The sequence below is a fragment of the Trichechus manatus genome, unplaced genomic scaffold (genome assembly GCF_000243295.1).
Source record: "Trichechus manatus latirostris isolate Lorelei unplaced genomic scaffold, TriManLat1.0 scaffold00101, whole genome shotgun sequence".
In the NCBI taxonomy this organism is placed as follows: Eukaryota; Metazoa; Chordata; class Mammalia; order Sirenia; family Trichechidae; genus Trichechus; species Trichechus manatus.
The window spans coordinates 5503334-5512203 of NW_004444037.1; positions in this window are offsets into that span (position 1 = coordinate 5503334).

Genomic DNA, 8870 nt, shown 5'->3' on the forward strand with positions numbered 1-8870 from the left:
GCTGATGGGTTCAAAAGGTCAACCTTTCAGTTAACAGTCAAGTGCTTAACCATTGCACCACCAAGTCTCTCTCTCTCATGGTGTGTGTATATATATATATATATTTCCCATGTAAATACGAAGGGTTGGTTAGTATAGACTAGCATCAAATAATTATCTAGTGGTCAATCTTTTATGCTACACAAATTTTAGTAAACTTAGCCTCCTTCTATATGATTGTACCCGTTAGCCTTGAGGGTCTTTTTTCTTAAACAAACTGTAAAGTCAACACAGTATTACAAGCAATTTCCTCAAAAACAAACAGGTTGAGTTCTTGCAGTAGTAGTCCTTAAGAGGAGACTCTCTGTCTCCAGTTGCTCATATTTAATTTCCAGGAGGCAAGAACATCAAAAAATTGGCAGAGGCAGTAAAAAAAGAAAAAATAGCCAACGGAACCCAAGTGACGTTTCAACAGAGTGATTGCCTTGGAACCCATTTGGAGGTTAACTTGCTCTTATTTCTCTAGCATTTCCTTGCTGGGGGAGATTTGTACTCCAATTCCAGCTGCGTTCCAACTCCAATAAAACAGCGATAAGATGCCCTGGAGGGTTGAAGGCAAGTCTGTGGGTGCAAGCAGGGTCAAATCACATCATGGGAAGAAGATGGGATTTTACATAGTTGGAGTGTTGACTGTTTTCTACTTGCCAACAGTGGGGCGTTTGTTCTAGTTGCTAAATAATTAAATAGGCAGTTTGTATTTATTTAACATACAGACTGTAGCCAATTCATGCTGACAGCTACTAAAATAACCCCACATGTGCTAGCTCTGAATCGCTCAGAAAACTGTTCCATGACTGCGGGGCTGTCGCCACAAAGCGAAACTCTCTTCCAGGTTTCCGAACACCTTTTTTCATCACCTCGAACAATAAATCAATTCACAGCGTGTGATCCAAAAACCACAGCCCAGTATTTTTGGATGAGGTTCCCTTCTCTGAGGCACTTCCCACTACCAGCACTGAGCTGTCTTGAAAGTATGTTGGCTGTGGGTGGAAAAAAATGTCTACAAATTCTCCTCATTTGCACTTGTCTCCATTTAAAGAAAGTAAATTTTGACCTAATGATCTGAAAAGAAAAAAAAAAAAAGGGATAATAACTTAGGGCAGAAAGCAGAAAGGGAATTTGGGGGAAGCAGTCCAATCAGGGAGTCAGGGGAGCAAAATATTTAAAGGTAGTGATGGGTAGTCTGTGAAAGTGTCATGAATAGTCATTTTAAAGTAAAAACTCCAGCTGATCCCTTGAGGTGATCTGCTGGGGAGGGGAAAGAACAGAGCAGCTGAAGACAGCATTCTCTTAATAGGTGGAGGGTGATCTTAAGAAAGATACTGGGAATATTCATACATTATTATTTTACACTATCTCATGTACATAAAATGATATCAGAGGAGAGATTACAAAAATTGACCAGACCCCTCTTGAGGTTTCCTGGAATTCAGAGTCTTTAGGGTATTTAGGCAGTACATGCCAAAGAGATATCGCTAGGACCCAGGCTTGAGTGGGAGAAAGAGGCTATTTGCCCTGTCCTGTTTGGTTACCCGAAAGGTTGGCGGTTCAAATCCATCCAGAGGCACCTCGGAAGAAAGTCCTGGTGATCTACTTCTGAAAGATCACAGCCACTGACAACCCTATGCAGCACAGTTCTACTCTGAAACACACGGGGTTGCCTTGAGTCGGAACTGATTTCACAGTTTGAGTTTTTTTGTTTTTGGTTATCCATCAGCCAACAGCGTAAAATGAGCGGGTACCACTATGCCAAATCACCTTCTTCCTGATGCTCCCACTAAAGTGAACACCAAAAGACCACTCTGGGGGAAGAAGTAACCAAAGGTGTGAAATAGGAGGGAAGATCCAGCAGAAGGAGGTAAGATGGCCTATTTCTTTTGCTTCCGATCTCTTCTTTGGTCTCTTAGCCCACGTCTATACTATGCAATTTGCCTTTTGAGTGTTTCTATAGATAGTAGATATCATGAAGTCCTCTTTGATTGTCAGTATTAAATCTAAGCATCAATAAGTCAAGACAGGTCCACTGTGCTCTGTTCAACTTCAGCGGCACAACAGAGATTGGGAACTAAAGTAAATAAAACCATTCACACAGATAAGGAGGAAGCCTAGGAGGGTGGCCTAGCATTTCAGCTGGAATACGGTGTCAAAAGCAAGAGCTCAATCTCCTTATAATCTATGTATCTTAGACAGTCTGGACTCAGCTTCCTCACCTGTGAAATGGGTCTATCCCACTTGTCCTTGCCACAGTAGTGTTCTAAGGATCCAAAAGGATAATGGGAATAAAAGTGCTCTGCTATCTTTTATTCATTGTTAGTCATGTTATGTTAATCAGCCTTGAGGCACACACAGAGTTCATTTCTATCTCTTCTGGAGATCAGAAACTATGGATCCTACCATGCAAGCGGTTTTTTGTTGTTGTTTGGGGTTTGTTTGTTTTTTTTTCCTTTGTCACTCTGTCCCTCAGTTTTTCATCTGTAAAAGGAAAAAGTTGCTCTGTATGATCCACAAGGTAGCTTCCAATCTTAAAAAGAAGGCAGCCAGTCCCTTCAAGAATGTCAATCATGAAGTCTCGACCTTCTTTGGAATGAGAAGGAATGTGTAGGTGAACTTCAGCTTAATCTCTATTAGCTCAGCCACAGAAGCAGATAAGCTTGGGTGTCTCAGGAGTTGGGGCAGAGGCCTTGGCATGTTTCTGAAGTGTAATAAAGCACATGTGGATAATATAGAGCAGTGTATGATAACTGCTCATTACCTGGGGCCATGTTTCTACCAGGCTAATTCACCTCTTCACAACCAAGAAGCATTTCTAATCACAGCCTCAACTCTCCTTTCAGAAACCTGCTTCTGGTATATCACTTAGGCAGCTCTAATCCTTTGAATTCCTTCTAGAATAAACCAAGTGACTGCTGCCAGAAGCAATCGAGTTGCTGATTGTGGACTTTGTGAAGGATCTCTCACCTCTCTCTACACCTCATTTCTTTTCTCCCCTCTGTCTCCACCCACTGGGACCCTCCATCACCTTTTTCTCCCCATACCCCTCTCTCCTCACTCCATCTTCCCGTTCCTCAGCCCCTCAGTTGATGGCAAATACTATTTTCCATGTTTCTAAGCTTCCGTCAGGATCAACACAACCAAATCACTCACATTTTCCTTCTCCTCTTTATTTCTTGTCCCACTCCAGTTCCTCCCCAAGGGAGCACCACCTCTGCCTATATCCAAACTAAGACTAAATTCAATCAATAAGGAATCCAATTATCCATCCCCATCCCATGGTACACTATATTCCAGCCCAATAGTCAACAGATCATAGTACTAAATATCAAGCCCTTATTAGGATGGAATATTTTTATTCCCTATGGAGACTGAGCTTCTGTTAATTAGATCCCTTGATATCCATAATACAGAACTGGAGAATGGGCAAAGAAAGAAAAGATCAGAGGTTGGAGGTTATGGAAAAGAATGTAGAAAGAGATGCCAAGTTAATCTAAATATCAAATAGCTAGGTAAAACACAAACTGAGACAGGAAAAAAAAAAAAGAATGGAATGGAGAAGGTTTTTGAGGGAAGGTGATAGTGAATGGGAGTTATAGAATCAATATGGGGTGCAAGAGATTTGGGGAGACAAAAAGGAGATATAAAAAGTGTTGGGTTATAAATTAGATAACCTAAATTCTTTAAAAGAGATTCAAGTTAGGATTTGGATTCCTTCTTGATTACTTTTGGCTGTTTGAACTATACATCTATGAATATAAATCTCTCTAGAAACTGGGCCATATGGGTCAAGGAGGCACATAGGCTACACATTGGAGTTTAGGTAAGTATAGGACTTCTGAATTGTCTTTGGATTAAGCTGGGACCACTGAGGTTTAGAAAGAGTGATAATCTCAGGAATTTTCCCCACAGTATTGTCTCATCAGATAAGTTTTTCAGAAGAATTGGAGAGAGAGAAATTGCAGCCCTGTGCATTTGATATTTGACATATCCTTCCTCCACTGAGAAGCTAATGTTTTAGTTCCAGGCTTACCTGAAGCCATTAGAGACCATCAAAGACGTAAAATCCCATAATACTGTGTTATGCTAAAAGTAAGTGGTGTCTAGAACTACAAGAATTGTCTCTCTCTGTAGTTCAAATGGCATTCAGAAATCCAATTAATGCCTGGTTTTAAAAAGCAGAATCTTTAATTGTGTTCAGTATTGCAAACTGTTCAGTTTGATAATGAAACAGGCTATTCTTAATATGACCTATAGTCATTAGGGAAAGCAGAGCTCCGTAGGATAAACTTTCTCTTTGGAACAATCATATTTTATGTTTATATAATTTCTTTCATCTAGGAATTTCAAAGCATTTTAAGATAGTTCGGGGTGATAAGAAACAATGTTTCATAAGTTAAGCTACATATGTCAATATTTTGCCTGGGGACAGAATTTAATTATTCCATAGAAGCAATGTTAGTATCTCATTTCACTCCATTTACACTATAAAAGTATCATTATTAATAACTATGATAGCTGTGATTTATTGAAGGAGCACTGGTGGAGCAATGGTTAAGATTTCAGCTGCTCACTGTTCATGATAGCAAAAAGATGGAAACAACCTAGGTGCCCATCAATAGATGAATGGATAAACAAATAGTCACACAAAGGAATACTACGCAACAACAAAGAACAATGATGAATCTGTGAAACATCTTATAACATGGAGGAATCTGGAGGGCATTATGCTGAGTGGATTTAGTCAGTCACAGAAGGACAAACATTTTATAAGACCACTGTTATAAGAACTCAAGAAAACATTTAAACACAGAAGAAAATATTCTTTGATGGTTACAAGGGTGGGGAGAGAGGGAGAGGGTTATTCACTAACTAAATAGTAGACAAGAATTATCTTAGGTGAAGGGAAGGACAGCACACACTACAGAAGAAGTCAGCACAACTGGACTAAACCAAAGCTAAGAAGTTTCCTGAATACAGCCAAACACTTAGAGGCACAGAGTAGCAGGTGCCGGGATCTGGGGACCATGGTTTCAGGGGACATCTAGGTCAACTGGCATAACAAAGTTTATTAAGAAAATGTTCTGCATCCTACTTTGGTGAGTGGTGTCTGGGGTCTTAAAAGCTAGCCAGCGGCCATCTAAGATGCATCAGTTGGTCCCAAACCACCTGGAGTAAAGGAGAATGAAGAACACTAAAGACACAAGGAAAGTATTAGCCCCAGAGACAGAAAGGGCCACATAAACCAGAGACTCCATCAGCCTGAGACCAGAAGAACTAGATGGTGCCCCGCTACCACCAATGACCTCCCTGACAGGACACACAACAGAGAGTCCCTGATGGAGTGGGGGAAGGGTGGGATGCAGAACTCAAATTCTAGTAAGAAGACCAGACTTAATGGTCTGACTGAGACTGGAGGAACCCCAGAAAGCATAGCTCCTGGACCCTCTGTCAACCCAGGACTAAAACCATTCCTGAGGCCAACTCTTTAGACAAAGATTAGACTGGACTATGGGACATAAAATGATACTCACGAAGAGTGTGCTTCTTAGCTCAACTAGATACATGAAACTAAATGGGCAGCTACTGTCCAGAGGCGAGATGAGAAGGCAGAGAGGGTTAGGAGCTGGTTGAATGGACATGGGAAATCAGGGGTGGAAAGGAGGAGTGTGCTGTCACAGTATAGGGAGAGCAATTAGAGTCACATAACAATGTATGTATACATTTTTGTATGAGAGACTAACTTGAATGGTAAACTTTCACTTAAAGTACAACAATAAAAAATACAATAATCCATCTATACAAACAGAAAAAAAAAAAAAAAGATTTCAGCTGCTAAAATGTTGGCTGTTCAAACCCACCCGGTAGCTCCATAGGAGAAAGACCTGATAATCTGCTCCCATAAAGATTACAGCCTAGAAAACCCGACGGGCAGTTCTACTCTGTCACAGGGGGTTGGTCTGAGTCGAAATAGACTCCATGGCACCTAACAACAGCATGATTTGTCGAAAGTGGAATACTTACTCTGTTAGGCATTGTGTCGAGTGCTTTACATACAGTATTTCATTTAATCTTCATAACAACCCTATAAGAAAAGTGCTACTTTTATCCCACTTTTACAGAGATGTACTTAGGTTCAGAGAGATTAAGTAATTTGTTCACTGTTCAATAGCGAGTGAAAGTAGTAGAGTGTCCCTTACTGGGTAAGAACCAGTCAGTAAAAGTTCTAGCAGTCAGTTCCCTTTTCGAATGTCATCTGCATGGCATGTTATACAACCTCTTAGATCACAAAGAGATGGTCATCTCAATTCTGGAACTGTGCAGCTAGGATCTTTGCCAATTCTTGAATGTGCCAAGGGCTCCTTTGTCTTTCGACACTTAGTAAGTAGAAAAAACTCAAGGGTAATTTTAAAAATATATCAAATGACTACCCATCTCAACTGTCAGCCAGTTCTCTAGAATTACAACTGTAGCACATAGCACAACCAGAAATTCCAGAATTTGAAAACATAAGGCTGCTATCTTTTCCCTGGATTGTTGCAATAGCCTCCTAATGGGTCTCCTTCCTTCTACTCCTGTTCCCCGTACAATCTAATATTGACTGAGCATTTAGAGCAATTGTCTCAAAATGTAAAACCAAGTCAACTGCCCTGCTTAAAAGACCCCAATGTCTTTTCATCACACTTAAAATAAAACCCACAGCTAAATGCTCTGCGTGAGCTAGACGAGCCTACCAATCTGATCTCATCTCATGCCATTCTCTTTCTGGCTCACTCACTCACCCTATTTCAGGTCCTCAAACATCAAGTTCTTCTTGCCTAAGGGTCTCCATACATGGGGTCATCTCCTGCTGGGAACTCTTACCCCTATTCTTCTCCTAATTCCCTCTCCCTGCTTCTCAGTTCTCAAGTGACAGCTGTCAACCTCACAGAGGCCTTCAATGATTCACACATACACACACACACATACTCCACACAGACGGGGGGATGAGGAGGGTATTCCTAGGGGGCCCCAGATGAAGGGGGTGTGTGAAAATTTAGAGATTACCCATGGGCACTCATTCTGAGCTTCTGACCCCACATCTAAAATGGATCCTTATTGCATTTTCTCTTAACCCTGTGGTTTTACTCCATAGTTCTTATAGATAGTCATAATTTTTTATTTGTTTCACTACGTTTTTGTCTAATGAGTGTCTCTCCAACTGGACCATAAGCTCTGGAAGGGCGAGTTCCTTATCTCTGTGTGCATCGTTGTACTCCCAGTGCCTGAGCTTAGCCAGGCCATGTTAGGGGCCAATGAAATGTTTGTTAAGTTGAATGACTGTACACTCCATTCCCTATCAATCACCTAAATGCCGTGTGACCTTTGGAAATACATTCAAGTTCTTCTCTAAGTCTCAGTCTTTACATATGAAAAAAAAAAAAAAAACCCATTGCCATCTAGTAGATTCTGACTCAGAGTGATCCCATAGAACAGAGTAGAACTGCCCCACAGGGTGTCCAAGGGTGTAATCTTTATGGAAGCAGACTGCCACATCTTTCTTCTGTGGAGCATCTGGTGGATTCGAACCGCCGACCTACTGGTTAACTTAACCACTGCACCACGAGGGATCCTTTTCATCTGTTAAATGGGGCTCATAATAGCTACATCACAGGATCTATATGAAGAAGATATGTGATAATATTTATAAACCAAAAACAAAACCAGGTGCTGCCGAGTCCAATGCAAGGTGACTCCATGTGTTACAGAGCAGAACCACTCCATAGGGTTTTCTTGGCCGTAATCTTTTATGGAATCAGATTACCAGGCCTTTCTTCCATGGCACTACTGGCTGGGCTCAAACCACCAACCTTTCAGTTAGTAGTTGAGTGAACGGTTAAACGTTATAAAATTTTAAGCTTTAGATTCAACATCACACCTCCCTCCTCCTCCAAAGTAAAGGGCATTTCCTCCAGTCTACCAGGCTAAATTTTCAGAAGGAGCAGGCTTCGGAAAGAGCATGGGCGGTTTTCACAAGGCTTTTCCCTGGGCTACAGGGCCAGGACACACAGAAGCTCAGCAGAGAGTGAAATACGCCAGTCCCTCGCCTGAGCTGGCATGCTTCTATTGCTCATTTAGGAGTCCTAAACTCAACCACCTCCTGTCTGGTCTTATGTCCTCTTTCCTAATCGACTTCTCCCCCAGAGCACAAAGGCAAAGGGAAACCCACACAGGCATGTGTGTCAACAGAGCACATGTCCTTGGAGGATCAGATTGGCTAGTGTTTGTTTTAAGGGACAAAAAAAAAAAAAAGGAAAAGCTCTGCAGGCACCTAACACACACGGCTCTCATCTGGTCTCTCAACTGTACTCAAAGTAGACATCACTCTTAACTGCTGTGAATGTTCGGAAGGAAGGGCTGTGTCTGACACAGCCTAGAACTTTCCTCGGGGCTTTTGATGAAAGCCCTCTTCCCTTCTTTCTGATCTGGATTTGAAAAAGCAGTATATCAATAACCACTTTAGGGAGAGGGTTAGGGTGGTACAGGTCACCTAGTAAGGGAAGGATCAGAAGGATAAAGGTCATCTGAGGAGACCAAGGTCTGTGACATATGCTTTTTTTTTTTTTTTTGACTACCTTCTACTCTGGTGAACTGGGTATCAGCATCCCTGGAACTTTCTGGAAGTCCCCTCATCCCCTCCAGTACTCTGAAGTGAGCAGGGCGCCTCAAAGCAGACTATATATATATATACCCATGCTCTCCATTTCTCATGGGTTGGCCTCTGAAACAGCTGAGGAAATAATCCATATTATAAGTGGTATTCCAAAAAAAGCAGACATCTGGGATTCTTCTCTGGTATA